The sequence below is a fragment of the Microtus pennsylvanicus genome, chromosome 2, assembly GCF_037038515.1.
Source record: "Microtus pennsylvanicus isolate mMicPen1 chromosome 2, mMicPen1.hap1, whole genome shotgun sequence".
Taxonomy (NCBI): domain Eukaryota; kingdom Metazoa; phylum Chordata; class Mammalia; order Rodentia; family Cricetidae; genus Microtus; species Microtus pennsylvanicus.
In genome coordinates, this window is record NC_134580.1 from 131,769,035 (window position 1) to 131,786,835 (window position 17,801).

The 17,801-nt window shown below is 51.4% G+C and overlaps 1 protein-coding gene across 8 annotated transcripts in view; it reads left to right on the forward strand.

Annotated features, from left to right (window-relative positions):
• Positions 1-17,801, forward strand: part of Epb41l1 (erythrocyte membrane protein band 4.1 like 1) — a 123,846-nt gene that overhangs the window by 42,996 nt on the left and 63,049 nt on the right. Inside the window, exon 1 of one of the 8 annotated variants that reach the window (XM_075962740.1) lies at positions 11,531-12,014. The exons of 4 other annotated variants lie outside the window; for them this stretch is intronic. The gene's annotated coding sequence lies outside the window, so the exon portion shown is untranslated. Of the gene's footprint in view, positions 1-11,530; positions 12,015-17,801 lie in introns of those variants that run through there. 3 more of the 8 variants (XM_075962747.1, XM_075962755.1, XM_075962751.1) reach the window with 3 other exon arrangements.

Sequence of the window (17,801 nt, forward strand, 5' to 3'; positions counted from 1 at the left end):
ATGTGTGTGTGGTGCGCATGTTCTGTGTGCATCTGTGGGAGGGTATATACACATATATGTGTGCATATGGGGGCCAGAGATTGACATTGCCTGTCTTCCTCCAATCTTCCCCACCTTATTTTTGGAGTCAAGGTCTCTTCACTAAATCTGGAGCCCTCTGGTTGGCCACACTGTCTTGCCAGCAAATTCTGGGACTCTGCCTGTTTCTGCCCTGAGAGTGTCCAAATTGGTGGAGCTTCCCAAGGCTCAGCCCTTAATATCCAGACCACAGCACAGTCATGGGTAGCAGGGAGAGAGGCAAGAGCAGCCGCCGCGAAGGGGCTCCGGACTAGCCTGGCAAGGCTAGATAGCCATGCTGTGGGGTTGCCTGTGCAGTCCTCTATGTTGGCTCACACTGGTCGAGGGAGAGTGTGGTTGCTCCTTGGTCCAGTCTGGCTGCTTCTCCTCACACCTGGTAGCCTTTTCCCTGCTGGGATCTGTGCCTTGCCTGCAGGATAAGCATGGTGATCAATCCAAGCCATCCATCCTAGAGGTTGGCGTGGCTTCCGTGGCCAGGTTGACACATTAGAGCATCCATGTGGTGGACAATGACCTGTGGGGGCTGGTGGTGGCGGCTGTAACTCTGACAGTAGACCTGCCCCACGTCCTGTCTCTTGGCTTCTGAAAACAGCTCTTGTGTTTCAAGCGACTGTGCTACCAGGTGTCTGTCTGTTGGTACAGCCATTGGCTTGGTTCTTGGAGGGGGGTGAGGGAGAGGCAGAGTGAGTTGAGATGGAGGCAGCATTGGGAGCCCCTTTATTGGTTGGCCTCCCAGCCAAGGGCTTGGAGTCGGGTGAGGATGAGAGGCAGGCTCTGCGCCTTCTGCTTGGCAGACCTGGGAACAATCTGTCTTTTCTTTGGGAAGCAGCAGAGCGGCAATGGTTTGTGTTCAGGACCCCATGCCCATTCTCCACTGAGACAGACAGACTCCAGGAGGAAAACATGGCAGTGGCCCACTGTACAATATTGTCCCGCCAAAGCCTCTTTCTAATTTTCCTCAGTGGAATCTTCACGTCGGGTAAAGATGGGAAAGTTGGAGGCCAGTATGGACTATAGTGTGATCCTGCCCCCCCGCCTCCCTCCCTCCCCCATATGTATATATCACATATGTAGTAGATATATATAGTGTAAATATAGGTATCTTTTGTTTTTCCAATGTGTGCATGCATAGAAAGTGTTCCTTTAAATTAAGATATGAATACAATACACACGTGTGTGTGCGTGCACACACACAGAGAGAACAGACTTACCATGGTTTATCAGACACTGCCTGGGCCAATGTTTCTAAGTACTCATGGTCACAGAGGGTGATCTATGCATGGGCTTCAAGAAGTCTCCTTTTGAGGTACAATAAAGACATGAGCGTAACCCTTGTCTGCTTGATGCCATGTGTATTTTCTAAGGGAAAATCCTGCAGTTTTCATTGTGTTTTCAAGAAAATCATGCTTCCTGAAAAGTTAAGATGTATGCTCCTTCAACCTGTTCATGTTGTAGGTGAGGAAACCAAATGCTTGTTCTTTTATTTATTGATTTGGTTCCTTGAGACAGTATCCTGGCTGTCCCACAACTGGCTGTAAACCAGGCTGACCTCGAACTTACAGAGATCCTCCTGCCTCTGCTTCTGTAGTGCTGGGTGCTACCATGGCTGATTGCTGCTTCCTCTCCTTCCCTCCTTTTCTCATCCTTGTCTTTTTCTTCCTGGGACAGGGGCTGACTTTGTAGCCCAGGCTGGCTCTGTCTGCCTGTCTCGGCCTTCCAAGTAATGTCCATTGAACATTTGCTTTAGTTGGACATTTTACCTTTTCTTTTATCTTTTTTCTCTTTCTGAGATAGGATCTCACTGTGTATCTCTGACTGTCCTGAAACTCACTGTGTAGACCAGGTTGTCCTTGAACTCACAGAAATCTGCCTGCCTCTGCTTCCCAAGTTCTGGGATGAAAGGCATGTACCACTATGACCATCTTAGTTAGATGTTTTCTAAGATATGATATGTTACCTCTGTTTGTCCTTACAATAACCACTTAGAGTTGTAATAAGGAAATTGAGGCACAAACATTAATCACTCCTACTAAATGGCTGAGTAAGTACATGAAGCCAGGTCCTCTGACTTCAGAGACCAAGGTTGCCCTTGAGCTGTGGTGTGGCTCTGAGTGTCTATATCGCAGAGCTCAAATTTTAGCATCCATCATAATACAGGGAGCTGATGGGCACTCTTGAGCTGGCTTCTGATTCAGTAGGTCTGGGCGGATTTCTAGCATCCCACACCGGGAGTTCCAGGTGATTCTGCTGCTCCAGAAATGACACCTGGAAAACCAGCACCCTTCTGCTTACTGGTAGGGAGAAATTAGTGGAGAAGAGAGATATGATTATTTTATTCCCTGTGTGTATGTGTAATGTGTGTATATGTGTGTGTAATGTGTATTTGTGTATGTAATGTGTATGAGTGTGTATGTGTTTGTGTGTATAGCGTGTATTTGTGTGTAATGTGTGTATAATGTATATACATGTGTAATGTATATATGTATGTGTGTGCATGTGTATAATGTGTATGTGTGTGTAATGTGTATGTATATATGTGTGTAGTGTGTATGTGCATGTGTGTGTGTGTTTAATGTGTGTGTGTGTGTATGTGTGTGTTCATGTGCACATTCCTGTCACTACTTACATGTGGAGGTCAGAGGACAACCTCACATTTTGCCCCCACCTTTCACCTCATTTGAGACAAAAGTCTGTCTTCACTGTAATGTTTGCCAGGCTAACTTCCCCTCAGGCCCTGGGGATTCCTGTCTCCTTGTTCTATCCCTGCTAGGTGCACTCTGGGATCATAGATATGCACATTACTGCAGTTACCGAAATACATGCCTCCATGCCTGGCTTTTGCTGGCGTCTGGGTGTCTGAATTCAGGTGGTCAGGCTTGCACAGCAAGCTCTCTGGTCCACCCAGCTCTCTTCCTTCTCACCCTAGAGGTGGCTCTTGATCTCCCCAGGACTACTGATGCTCCACTTGGCCTCTGCTACCCTTCAGTCATCTCCTCTCTCAGGTGCAAACCATCTCTGGTCACATCCCACATCTTCCTCAGCCCTCTCACTCCCCCCACCCCCCGTTGTCTCTGTCACTATGTCACAGAGATTTCTGCAGCGATGGATGGGTTCGGACCTTCAGAGTCTGGTGAGCACCCAGCGCACTGTGGAGTTTGCATTTTGTCTCGTTTCCGCACAGATCACAGGTGGCTAGACAGGGCTGGCAACCACTTGGAGTGTCAGTCAAGGCTCTGATTGGCACCATCTGCCTTTCCAGTCCCTGCCTCAGCGCTCAGTATCCCAAGTGCTCCCGCGTGGGTCCAGTTTCCGGCGCCTCTCTTGGCCTTTCTCACCTCCCTGTTTTTATGCTAGCTTTTAACCCAGATTGTTCAGCCCTTAAAGCCTTTGACATCTGCTTTCCTCCCGTTTCTTTCCCCATCATCATCATTTTCTTCGTACCTTTCCTGATTTCTGTATTCTGCTGCAATTGGCTGGTATCCTATTTTATTTTCTACTCAACTGTTAACTTTGAGATCATGTGACCGTTTCCTATAGCAAGCTCTCACTTCCCACTGTAGGTCCCTTCCAAGTATGTGGAGGATCTAGATAAATGCCACAGACTTTTGCACTGGAGCACTGGGAATGCAAAGATGAAAATGTGTCTTTCCTATCCTCAAGCTGCTTGAGACTCCTATCAGTCCGATCCATGCCCAGAGAACCACCGCTGCCAATGGTTATTTTGGGCAGGGAGATAAAAGTCACAGAGGGCCCTGTTGGCCAGGGGACTCCAAGCAGGAGCCATTGAAGCAGAAGGCTGTGTTTACACACAGGCATTTTCTCTACCCAATCTGGCCTGGTACAAGTAGATGGGAACACCCAGACGTCGCTGCCTGGCTGCCTGAAAAGCTGGATTAAGTGGTGGTGCAGCGGCTGGTCTGGCCGTCTGGTCTCTGCAGATGGATGGATGAGGAGAAGGTTGCAAAGGCTGCAGCCCAGCGCCAGCTTGTGCAAACGGAGTATTGGCTGGGTGGTCCCAGGGTGGAGGCTGAGAGACAAGCACGTGCTTGAAGCAGAACAATGGGCAATGGGTGAATTGTTGGTCCTGGCTCAGTAGTTCATGAGGGTTTTCAGATCAGCTCTTATCTGAATGCAGAGACGACTGGAAAGAAACAAAGAGACGTCCTGCTGTTCTGAGACCCTAGTGCATAAGAGCACTTCACACCCCAAATCCCCAGCTCACAGAAAACATATTTTCAAAGAATTTTCTTTCTGGTGTGGTGGCTCATGCCTTTAATCCCAGCCCTTGGGAGGCAGAAGCAGGCTGATCTCTGTGAGTTTAAAGCCAGCCTAGTCTACGTAGTGAGTTCTAAGACAGGCAGAGATAGAGTGAGACTGTCTCAAAACTAAAACCAAAACCAAAACCACCTTTCTAGAGCTGGGGAGATAGTTTAAAGATCCAAGCTAAATCTTCAAGGTCCATGCTTTTTGTCTTGTTTTTAAAATAGGCCCTGGCATGCTTGCAATCTCAGTGCCAGGGAGCCAGAGACTGGTAGATCCCTGAGGCTGTGAGAGATCCTGCTTTGAAAACAAACAAGATGGACAGCCAAGACTGTCCTTTCTCTGTTACTGCATTCTTTCCCACACACATCCACACACAATAAACTTCCTTATTGAACATAACATAGATACAAAAAGTGCACTTAAGTGCATCACAAATTAGCATGCTCGTTGTCTCTTGTCTCAGCGTTTCCACAGTGTATTTGTGTTCAGCCAAAGGCATGCAGGGTCACGAGGGGACAAGTACAAGCTCCAGGTTTAGGTACGTCTGTGGCTGAGTCTTGGTCCTCTATTCGTTAGCAGTGGAACACTGAGCTAGTGACTTCAGTTTCGTCCCCTGTAAAATCAAGGTGGATATGTAATTTCTGCCTTACAGGGTGGTGAGAGATTTAAGATGGAAAATGGAGGCAAATTGCTGGGCGCTGTGCCAGCCTGTAACTGGGGATCCTAACACTGCAAAAATGACGCTGACGGGTAGTGACACCGCGGCCTCATCTCGCACCAGGACCACAGGCACACAGACAGCTTCTTTCCTACTGCCCCTCCCTCCTCACAGCCTCTGTGTGATGCTCTCTGAGACCTCCTCTGACTGCAAGGAGCCTGTGATGCCACCACAACAAAACCCCAGCTGACACTTCGGGCTCTGGATGGCAGGCTGGGTGGCAGTCTGTATCCAGTGGGAAGTCAGCCACATTTTTCATATTCAGGCCCCATAGCATGGTTTTCAGACTCCTAGAGGAGGGCAGATTTCCCACGCAGTGCCTGGAAGCATGGAGCCTCCAGAAGGAATTGTAGCCAAGGTGAAATTGAGATGGCAGAGCTCATCCTCCCGAGTGTCCTGACATTCTGGTGAACTCCTGACTTCCCTTGCTTCCTGACCTCTGACTCTGGGCTGAAGGTGATCATACTGCACTCAGATGAACACCAAGTAGGACCCGCATGGTTTGAAAGATGCAAAGTGGCTTCTCTGAGAAAGCGCATCAGGAGGTTAAGAGCTTTCTGCAAGTCACATGACCCAGGGCCAGTGGGCAGAGTGCTGGAAGGAGGGGAAGGCCAATGTTGTGTGTAGCTGTAGGGGGTTGCTGCAGGGAGGAGGGGGTGAGCAAGGACTTCCTGGGCACTGATGAGAAAGACCATGGGAAAGGGGTAGTTCATCCAGGCAGAGGAAAAGCACATGTGGAAGTAAGCTTGTGGCTGAGCTACTGTCCCCTGGGGACCCAGAACCATCAGTGTGACAGAGCCATTCTGAGGGCCTGAACTGAAGCTGAGACACCAAGGAGAGATCCAGCTGGTAGAGGTCTCGAGAGTCAAGCTGAAGTGAGTTCTTTGCCAGAGAGTGAGGTGCTGCTACAGGCTCTTCACTTAGAAGGTGGGCAGAGTGTGCCCTTAGATGTGCCCCTTGGAGATCAGCCACGATAGTCAGATGTCCATGCCATGGGGATGGATGCCCAGCTCTGTCCAAGGCTTGGCGGTGTGTACCAAGATGGCAGCGGAGAGCAAGTTTCCTGCCTGTGAGAGGAGGCAGTGTTGTTAGAGTGCCTCACTGACCACTGAGCCTGGAACTCAGAAGTGGAGACAGGAGGAGACAAGGAAGTGGCAGGCAGAGAAGGCTTGCTGGGCTGGATGGGGCCTGGATGGAGGAAGCAGAGAGCGGGTGCAGGAGGGGAGGGCAGGGTGGCTTTCCTTGGAAGGAATGCACTCTTGAGGTTATGTTGACTTGTACTAGAATACAAGGCTACTGTAGTGGTAGGTGAGGGGTCTCACCTGTGGTAGGGGAGAGGGTCTGAGCTGCCTCCTTGGTGGATAATGTCTTATTATCTTGTAGCAGTGCTAAGAGGATGTGCCCATAGCACCCTAGGTTCAGACAGGTCAAGGCTTTGCCAAGGTCTTGGAGCTCCTGTACTGGAGTGCCCACATCTCGTACCAACCCTTCACAGGGATAGCTTCACTCTTCACCGCGCTACGCTAGCTATGGACGAGTTAGCGCTTTATACTCCCTGGCTGCCCTGCAGCTTGGGCATCAGCGGCAATCTGCACCAGACTCTGTGTGGGAGCATGCGGTTCCCAATCTAGGCCAAGGTTCAAGGGGAGGTGAGACCCGCTGGGCACTGCATTTCAGGAGGGCTTCCTAGAGAAGTGGAGAGGAAAGAAGGTGGGGGGCGGGGGCAGCTAGCGGGGGAGGGTCCCTGCCACTCTGTGCTTTGTCCATCTAACCCTGCCTTCTTCAGCTCGGACCCAGCCATCCCGCAGTGGCATCCGTGAGTGCCAGCAGTGAGGGAGGGAGAGCAGCCTTGCCAGGCTGAGCTTCCCAAGCCCAAGGGACACGCTGATTTGGAAAACTTGGCTCCAGTAGCTTCCTCCCTCTGGTCCAGCTCTCGGCTGCCTGGGGCTTAGCTCAGCCCACCCAGGCCCTGCTGCCCTCTGGGGCCAGAGCCGGATGTCTTGCCCATCTCTTGCCCTGAAATACCCTCGTTGTGTGACCTCTGTTTTAATCCAGTGTGTCTTAGCTGCCCCCTCCTCCAAGATACCTTTTCTCACCTCCAGGGACTCTGCTAGGACGTCGGAGTATCTAAGTCCATACCGACCACAGGAAACAGAGTGTGAGCCACACATGGAAGTCATGCATACAAATTAAGACAAAAAGCAGCTTGTGCGTGCTTTTAGTCCCAGCACTTGAGAAGCTGGAGTGGGAGGGTCCCTTGAGTCTAGGAGTTCAACTCCAGCCTGCTGGGCAGCATAGCAAGACTTTATGTAAAAATAACAACAAAAACTTGGTACAAAACAAAAAGAACCAAATTGGGTGTGATGGTGCACACCCTTAAACCCAGCTTGTGGGAGGCAGAGGGAGATGGGTCCCCGTGACTCTGAGACTAGCCTGGTTGGTCTAGGCACTGTGTTCAGTGGAAAAGCCTTGTCTCAAAACGATGAGGAGGAGAGCACCTGATGAACTCCACATGCACTCACATCCATGTACATCCACATGTGCACATACTACATGCACACACAGCCAGGACTGGCATTAAGCTTGGCTTAGATAGTGTTGTCTAGCATGCCCAAGGTCCCGAATTGGATTCTTAGCAACACACACACACACACACACACACACACACACACACACACACACCCCAAATGACATTATTCTAATGAGATTTTATTTAATCAGATACATCTATAATTTTTAATTAATTAATTTTCTTTGCGCTAGTAACTAGGGCTAGCCTTGAAGTCCTGATTCTTCTGCCTCCATCTCTCAAGGGTTGGGAACCCATAGTAACATGCCTGGTCTCATAATATCAATACAAGAATGACTGGGATATATAACTTTCTCTCTAATTGTATTACACAGACTTCAAAATCCGCCATCTGTCTTACGTTTACTGCATGTTTCCATTTGTACATTCTGGGTAGTTGATAGCCACCTGCGGCCAGAGGCTCCCATGTTGATTAGCGCAGACCTTAAGGCCAGGAGGAGTCAGTCTGTGAGGGTCGGAGCTCCGGGTTTGGCATCAACTGGCTCTGGCGGTCACGTTCTAGCCGTGCTATGTGTGTCAGCAGGGTGAGCTTTGGCACGCCATCAGTGCTCTGAGCCTCGGTCACTTCAGCTGGAAAGGGGCTTAGTAATTTCAGGCTGGAGAATTGTCTCGGGGATTACTCACATGAATGTGTGTCTAGTGCCAGGCTCAGGGAAGGGCTCAGCGAGTGGCGGTGTGGTTAATCTGCCCTCCTCCGATGTGCTGGCGTGTGTGTTGTCCTTGCCCACTGGACCACTGTGAACTCAAGGGCACACTTCCCGGTTCTTCCTTCTCTGTGTCCGGGGATTGCCTCGGTGTAAGCGGCACTGCTGACTGAGGGAAAGCTGTGCTTCCAGCACTGAGAACGCCTCTCACCTCTCCCTGTTCCTGCAACAGACCAAGCAGCCCTGGGTGATGCAATCCCTAGGTCCCTAACTACCTGAGGTAGCTTTGGCAGGTTCTACTTTGCTGGGGGCCTGAGTTCCTCCTCTGAAAGGTCCACGGATGTTGGAGGAGTCCTGTCTGACTCTGGTGCAGTCTCTGACCCTCCAGTGGTCTTGGAGGCCTGGGGCTGATGCTGCATGGTCTGCCTTCTCCCTGGGTCCTGGCTTTCATAGATCTTGGACTTTAATGCCTTCAAGTCCCCTTATTATTAAAATTTAAGAGAAAAGACTTTCTCCTCCTCCTTAGGCAGAGCAGGGAGGAAGTTCAAGCGCCCTGCCCTCCCTCTTCTGCAAGGCTCTGCTGAACTCCCATCACGGCATTAACAGATGTGTAGCAGGGAGTTCCTCTTAACTTACAAGTGATTAAACTGGGGCTCAGAGAGGTCAAACAGCTCGTGCAAGTTAAACAGAAGTGGGAGAGAGAGCCAGCCAGGGCTGGAAGCCGACTAGTTCACATCTAAAGACACGGTGCCGTAGGCTTTCTCACCAGGATCACTGATGTTTCTCTATGGAGGCTTTCATGAGACATGGTGGTGTTGAATCAGTCCCATGCCTCAGTTTCCCTGCTTGAGGAGTGGAAGCAGAAAGTAACAGGATGGTGATTTCAACGACGCCTGTAAAACCATGCATTCTTTAGTGTCCCCAATACGGTCTCTTATTTGTGGTTTCTCTGGAGAAATTATGTGGGGGAAGTGGAAGGGCCCTGGTCCAGAGAGCCCACATTATTTGTAGAGTGACCTTGACCAAATCACTTCCCACTCTAGGCCTTGGCTACTTATTTCTAAATTGCGGGAGGGGAATGCCACTGTGTCAAATGATGCTGTGAAATCAAGTACTTTGCAAACCGGAAAGCTAATAGGAATAGAATATAATCACAGAAAATGATGATAAAAACAATAGAAATAGAAGCAAACATCATTCTAGAAGCAGCCCAGTTTTCAGCATGTTGCCACTGAGCGGAAGTGAATTGGGCCCTTTGGGTATGAATCCAAAATGAAGTCTGGGAACATCCTGCTTTGGTCCTGAAGTAGCCTGGGTTTTCCTGGGAAAGCGAGAGGCTCCATGTGGCTGATGAGGCTGGGAACCAGGCTCAGCCCCAGGGGAGGGCCGGGGGTTGTAGCAATGCCTGGGGAATGGAGAGGGGGTGTCTGGGAAAGAGTTAAACTGTGAGGAATGGGAGGGCCTTGGCTTTGCAGCCTTGGGAGCCTGTGGTTGAGAAAGCAGAAGAGGAAAGGTTACCGTGGAAGCAAAATGCCGAGAGGCAGGCAGCGGAGGGAGGCTGTCTCCACAAATGTGCCCACGGAGCAGTGAGTTCCTCTGCTGTCACTCCTGAGCTTGGCAGATTGGTCCAGTAATGAATTCAAATAAACACTGAACTCAAATAGTGTATACTTTTAAGGGTAAGTGGTTTACCCAAAGGCCCTCCTCCTAAGGACCTGTGTGAGGCTTCCTGGGTGAGGGAGGCCAGGGGATAAGGTCTATCAGGGAGCACTTCCCACTTGGCTTGAGTGGATCTGTTTTCTACCTCTTGTCTGGAGCTGGGTGTGCTAGTGTTATTCTGCAAGACCAGAACGTCACTCCTGAGTCTGGTGGACAACAGGCAGCAGCAAGGTCCTGGAAGCTACCTCTGGAGGCACCAGATGAAGGGAAGGCCTGGTTGGTGGTAGGGCAAAGGGACAGAGTTGTGGTTGCCTTGAATTCCCTAAGGAATTCTGGGAGAGGGCACGGCCTACAGAGTTCCAGGTTTGGGGTTAGGATTTATGTTACCTGGAAGAGAGAGGTTGGGGAGGAGGTAGGTGTGGGACAAGCTGAGCAGAGGTGGTACACACACACACACACACACACACAAGAGAACACTGCCAACTGCAGTGTGTGGAGGGGTAGATGACTGAGGGCTCAGACCACATCTGGGGGGCTTCACAGTTTCGGGATGTCCAGTACTATGGCACAGAGCAGTGGCCTGCACATAGTAGGTGTGTAAGATCGTTAGAAGGATGAAAGAAGGGATGCACACATAGTAGGTATGCAAGATGGTTAGAAGGATGAAAGAAGGGATCCACACATAGTAGGTATGCAAGATGTTAGAAGGATGAAAGAAGGGATCCACACATAGTAGGTATGCAAGAGGATGAAAGAAGGGATCCACACATAGTAGGTATGCAAGGTGATTGGATGAAAGGAGGACTGAGCATGCCTGGTAATGTTTAGGGGTGAGGGTCACATGGGTTACTGTTGTAGAGCCATGGAAGCAGTCTTTGGCGACCGTGTATGAGTTGTTTGAGTTGCTGCCAACTCTCCCAGGCCTTCCCCACGAAACTGGGGCCCAAAGACAGGTTTAGTTAAAATCTAATCCCTTCTTTCATGGTTTGCAAAGGAAAGCCTTGAGCACAGCAGCAACTGGCCAAGAGTACTTGCTGAACCAGTAGCAGAACTAGATTGGAACCCAGGCCCTCTATTTCCCAGAGTGCTCTGTGACTGCCAAAGGCTTGAATAAGAGGGAGGTGTCCTGGTGGAACTGGCTTTTTGAGTTGTAACAGCGCCGCGGGAGGGGAGGAGCAGGGTTTAGCTTGGCTTTGAGCCTTGACCTCTGTGGCCCCTTCTTAGAACCTGGCTGCACACACCACGGTGTGCCTTTATATATAGTAAACATCTTTATGCAGGTCCAACCCCTACAGGATTCCTTCGCTGTTACACTAATGTCATGGTCACAGAGGCACGTACTGGGGCACACACACACCCAGGAGACACTCAAGCCGGGATGATTCCCGGAAGGCAGTTGACATGCGGATTCCCTAGTGGGAGAGGAACGCTACATCCCAGGCGGGTTGTGCCCCGCACTGGGCTGCAGGGGAGTGAAGGGGATCCGACTCCGTGGGATGGGAGGCCCGCAGAGGCTGAGTCACCTCTTCTGAGTCAGGGATCCTCCTCCTTCTTCTCCCCTCCCCCTCCCTCTCTCCCTGAGCCCCCACTAGGGCTTGGCCCAGAGAGCCCGCGAGCGAGCGAGCGAGGAGACCGGCTGTCCAGGGCCCGGGTGGAGACGGCCACTTCGGCCCGCAGTGGACCGCGGGTGGCTGGGACAGGAGAAAGGGCGGGGGAGGCAAGGCAGGCTGTCGAGGAGGCGGAGGCAGGGGTTGGGCGCCGCTAGCGAGGAGGCAGGCTCGCGGCCGCCCCTGGGCTGGGCACGGAGGCCGCGGCGGGGGCGGGCCGCGCGGCGGGCGCCAGGCCCGGGGCTGTGGGCACGGTGCCCAGCCCCCGGCGCACGCCGACCGCCGCGGCCGCCGCCACTGCTGCAGTCGGCATCCATCAGCAGGCGGGGGTGTCGCGGAACAGGCTGCTCCGCAGAGCCCGCCCGCGCCGCCCCGCCCCGCGGCCTGCGGGCCCGGAGGAGCCGAGGGGATCGGCCCTCGCCCAGCCGGCCCGAGATGGGGACCCCCAGGCCCAGGTAGGCACATGGGGACCGGTGATCAGGTGGCATGGGGGGCCCGGGTGTGCTACATCTAGGCCCAGCCTCCAGTCCTCAGGGAGGAGAGGGGGCGAGATTACTAGCTGAGTCTGAAGGCTGTTGGCCCCCTTGGCCAATGTGAGGAGATCACTGGTCCTCTCACCTTCGCAGCCTCCTCAGTGCCAGGAGTCAGCTGGCACCTTGGTGTAGAATGAGCCGTTGCGGGGCGATAGGCTCAGGAAGCTGGCCCACTCTGTTCTGGAGCCCACCCCAGCTGCCTTCTTTGGGTCTCTGGTCTTCTCTAGCTTTCCGATGCTGCAGGACAGTATCTTGGCTAGAGGCTGGCTGCTTGGGGGATCCCTGGTATCATCCTCATCCTCTGTTTACAGACCCTTTCCCACTTGTATGGGCTCCCTATCCTTCCTCCTTTCCCTCCCTGAGCTGGGTGTATGAACCTTATCCCTAGCACCTCTGAGGATTCAGATTAGCATTGCCCTGCCGGTAGTTTGCACCCCTGATCAGAGGTAGATGCCTTGTGTGTATCACACTTGGAGAGGTTGAGTCCCCAAGAGGCTGGGGTCTTGGGGACAGGTGTTTATTGGGTGCTGAAGCCACTGACTGGCTGCATGGGCCAGAGAGTCCACAGGGTCTTGAAAGCAAGCGTCCCAAAAGCATTCGGAGTCTTTCTCTCTAGACCAGCCATGGTTCTCGCGTCTTGCTTCCCCTAGAGCTCTGCGGTGCACTGGTTCCTACGTGTTCCTACCATCACTCTGGGGTGTCGTTTCACCTCCCCTGCACCCCAAGGTGGGAGTGTGAAAGGGCTGGCTTTAGGACCTCTCTGGAGCTGGGCAGGGTCCAGCTGCTCCATCAGGCTGGCCTCTGTGAGCCTTAGCAGTTGGATGGTGGCCCTAGAGGTTCCTGTTCCAGGCTGGGGTATGTAGAATAGAGGTGCTATGTCCCTGTTCCCCATCCATGACTCCAGATGGATCTTGTGACTGGCAACATCCAACGGCTTCTACCCAGTCCTGGTGGTCCAGAAAGGCGCTGCCTGTCAAGGAGCTAGCTTCTATTGGCCAGCCTGGGGTCCCACTAGCCGAGAAACTGGTGTATAAAACTTATGGCTCACCGAACACAATCCCTAGGATTTGGGGAACACCCGAAATCAGTCTTGGAGGAGGTCACTGGGGAGGGCTTTGCTCCTGTTAATGCATTCCCCAGGCCTGTGGCAGTGCCCTGGGCCCAGCTCCGTGAGCTTCTTGAAGGGGTCCTTCAGAAGAGCCCCATGGAAACAAGGCTGGGCCCTGCGGTTCTCACCGAGTTACTGGAGAAAGGAGGCAAATGACTTGTCCAAGGTCACACAGCTACTCATTGAGAGAGCTAGCACTAATGTGTTCACGCCTTGAGCTTTTTGATTAAGGGTTCTTCCTTGCCCACAGGCCTGCTCCCTGGCTGCTGTGGTTGTTATTCCATAACACTCTGCCAGGGGCTGTACATTAAAGGCTGGAGGCCATGGCCCCGTTTTAGGAGAGCCCTCACATTGCCTCCCAGCTCTTCCTGCTCCCGTGAGCCGAGCAATAGAGGCCAGGTCATAAAGGGCCTTGAGTACTCTTGGAGTATACAGAACGGAGAGGATGCTGGGGGTCCAGAGGTATTCTGGGCTTGAGCCGCCAGGGACAGTCAAAAGGTCTCTTGACTGGACAAACTGCAGTGGGAAGGGCGTCTGTCGGCTCCAGCCTCACACTTCTGTGGGCCACTGTCTAGACTTCTCTGCACTCTTTATTAAAGGGAGGTGACCATTTCAGCCTGGAGCACTACTGGGGACTGTACAATCAGAGAGATGGTATTTACTGGGCACCTAATGTGTGCTGTGCCCCAATAAGTGCTATGTGTCCTCTCCCAGCAACCCTATGAGATAATATTAGACACTTTGACAGATGCATTGAGACTCAGAGAGGTTACCTGCCAGAGGCCACACAGCTGGAAAGTATGGGGCTGTAGGAGTCTGCGTTTACCATGACTGTGTTCCTGGGACAGTGTCTGAGAGCACCTGGTTAGTGTCTAGTTGAACTCCGTGATTAGCTGGCAGCCTGGGCTGATCCAGGTAGGGAAGCCCTTGCACTGAGTCTGTCAGAGAGGCAAGGGTAGTTCTGTGGCTCCAAGGCCTCCAGGAGTAGGGTCAAAGAGGTATGAATGGGAGGGGTTAGCATCGGCTTTCTGCTTGCTAGCTGGCCCTGTCACTTGCCCCCTGCTACATTTGGTAGAGCTCCAGCGGCCAGAAGCCACACAGAGGAAATGTCGAAGCACCGGCCAGGACTGTATCCCCGTCAGCAGGGACCTATGCCTGGCTGGGGGTGGCAGCAAGCTGGCCCTGCTTTCCTTGTAGGAAGGAGACTTTTGGATAAGAATAGCAGCAGCTAACATTTATTGAGCTCTTACTACATGCCAGGAACTATTTTCATTTCTTACGTGTACAACTCCTACATTCCTCACAAAACCCTGTGAGGTAGCAATTTTTCTTCCTCCCACTTTGGAGATCACTTTATAGGTTTACTGAAGGCCGCTGAGGGGTGGGAGAGGCAGGGTAGGTCAGAGCCGCTTCCCAGAGTTTGTGTAGACAGCCAGCCTGTACCGTCTAGAGGTCGTTTTCGTTTTTTTTTCACTTGGAAGCAGTCATCCAACCAGCTGCATTCCATTCCTCAAAAGTCTCAGGTCTAAGCTGGGCATGGGCTCATGTTGGTCATAGCAGCACTTGGAAGGCTGAGGCAGGAGGATTGCCATAAGCTTGAGGCCAGCTTGAGATGCAGAATGAGCTCTAAGCCAGCCAGCATTAAGTCACATAGTGAGATTCTGTCAACCAAAAAATGAACAAAAGGAAAGGGCCCGCGAGATGCCTTAGTGAATATAAGTGCTTGCCACGCAAACTTGGCGATCTGGGTTCCATCTACAGTGGATGGGAGGACTGACCCCTGAAAGTTTGTCCTGTGACTGCTGTGCGCATGCCATGGCAAGTGCACACGTGTGCATGCCTGCGCGCTCGCACACACACACCCCTCTCCCGCTCTGTAAGTCATGGATGACAGAGCCATCCTGGCCCCAGAGGTAAGAGTACACTAGAGTGTCTGCCCGTTTTGATGCTCAGGGAAGGCTTCGAGAAGGGCTGCACACTTAAGCTGGCCACTAAGAGTTCGAACTTTGTAGGGGTGTGGAGGGAAATGGATGCCTTGAAAGAAGAGCAGGTGACACCGGGTGCAGGAGACAGAGTCCAGGGAGGGCCCAAGGAGCTGGGAGGTGACTCAGAAAGTCGGCTGTGCTGTGTCTCCGAGAAAGCTCTGGAATTCACTCTGATGGGTACCAGCTCTGTGGCCTTGGAAACGTCACTTGGAAGCAGGTTTGGGCTTCATTTTCTTCATTTGTAAAGTGTGACTGTGGGACCCTCGTGGTGGTAATTACGGAAAGGCTCGCCGTGGTGCTAGCACATCGCAGCAACTCTATAAGGATTTTCCTCTATCCCTTCTGTCTTAAATGTCAGGCAGAGGTATTTGGGCTGGATGTGAGCCTGGAGGTTCTGGGGACCTTTGGAAGGATTTGGCCTGCAGAGGAGTGTGGTAGGATGGTGTTAGGGGAAGGTCGCTCTGGCAGGTGTGTGGCCCACAAAAAAGGGGCAGACTGTGACCTTGCCAAGAAGCCTCCTCTTGGAGTCTTAGCCTGGGAAGGGAAGAAGGTCGAAGCTGCATGAAGATGTCCCTCCGTGGGATGGCATGTGGCTTGCCAGGTTGAGGGAGGAACAGTATGGTGGTGCAGTGTGGGGGTGGGGAGAGCCATGGGGAATTCAGCTTGAGGCTTGGTGAGAGAGGGAAGGGCTGGTCTCCTGTCAATCATTCCGTGGTCTAGGCAGCATCTTATTTGAGCATCTGGCTTTTTTCTTTTGAATGAATTCCTTTGGATAAATCCCCATCAGAACTCGTCTATAATAGCAGCAAATTGGGACTAAATGTCCAACAATAGGAAGATGATTGAGAGCGTTTTGGAACATACACTGGATAAAATAATATGCAGTGGTGAACAGCCGCTGATCCCCCTCCTCTCAGAGCACAGAGCTGGCTGCTGCACAGTCCCTTGCACCCTTTATGCCTCTCATGCTTTTGACTGCTGGGTGCCAGAGGGGCCGTGGCTTCCTTCCTTCTGTGATTGAAAAGGTGAAGACTTGCCTCCGTCCGCCTTGAGGGCGGGATTCGTGTTTCACTCCTTTCTGTGTCATTGGCACGTTGCTCTGTGATCAGAAATGATTGACTGGTGGAAAAGGGAAGAGGGGAAGTGATTTGTTCAAGGTCATGTACTTTTTAAACTTTATTTTCAGTTTGTAAAAAAGACTTATTTTTATTTTATATGCTTGGGTGTTTTGCCTGTGTGTGTGTCTGTGTACTGCATGCATGCCTGGTGCCTGCCGAAGCCAGGAGAGAGCATCAGATGCTCTGGAACTGAGGTTACAGGTGGTTGTGGGCTGCCATGTGGAGGCTGGGAATTGAACTCTGGTCCTCTGGAAGCAACCAGTGCTTCTAACAACTAGGGCATCTTTGAAGCTCTATTTATTGTGTGCACGTGCGCATTCATGTGAAGGTCAGAGGATAACCTTTGAGAACTGGTTCTCTCCACCATGTTGGTTTTGGAAATTGAGCTCAGGTGCTCAGGCCTGGAGGTGAGTGCCTTCACCCTCTGAGCCATCTCAAGGCTCCGGTCATGCAAGTTGTGAGATCCAATAGTTGCCACATCCTTACCACCTCTGTTTACCACATTCTCCTCATTTCCTACCCAATATATATGCTTCTCGACTGACATGGAGCTGCATCCCTATAAACCCGTTGTAACTAGAAAAAAGAAACCCTACGTTGAGAATTCATTGAATACAATGAGCCTTCGAGTTGAGTAGCACAGTATAGCATAGAGCGGGCTGTTCACCCTCATCATTAAAGCTGACTTGGAGCTGGGACACCCTGTTGTTTCACCCAGCATTCCCAGAAGGCTTTGCTAGCTCAGGGAAAGATAGAAATTCAAAGTATGGTTTTACTAAAGGCATATTGCTTTCACTTCTCTGTAAAGCCAAGAAACCATCCATTGAGGACCATCTATAGTAGCGAGGGGAAAAGAATGGAAAGATATCGTGTAAGGACTTGGGACTCTCGCAGAACAGGGCTGAAGTCTTATTTCTATTTTTACCAGCTGCAAGCTCATCCTGCTCCTGAGACTGTTAGAGTCCATGAGTTAAGGCATAGAAAGTCTTAGGCATTAGCTCGTCCATAATAAAGGACTACGATGAAGAGGTCACAACGTGAAGGTGTTTATGATGCTATTGATGTTAAACAGGAGAAGTCCACAAGACCCACCAGCATCCAGATTACATCCAGATTGTGGATTATTAGAGACACAGACTGGAGGAAGTCAAGCAGAAATGGAGTCACACGAGTACAATGAGAAACAAATAAGATTGATTCAAACAAATTTTTCTTTAGTTTATACTGTTTTCTCTCAGCTTTTTTTTTAAAGCTCTCTCTCATGAGATTTGTGTGAGGCAGACACACAAATGTCACAGTAGTGGAGATCAGAGGACAGTTTACAGGAGGCAAGTCTCAACCCCCACCTTGTTTTGAGGCAGGGTCTCTTTTCCTTCTGCTTGGTTTGTGAACTTCCAGGAGGTTGTCTTGTCTCTGCTTCCCACCTCACAGAAGTATTGGGATTACAGGTTCAAATACCATGTCTGGCTTTTTACGTGGGTTCTAGAGACCCAAACTC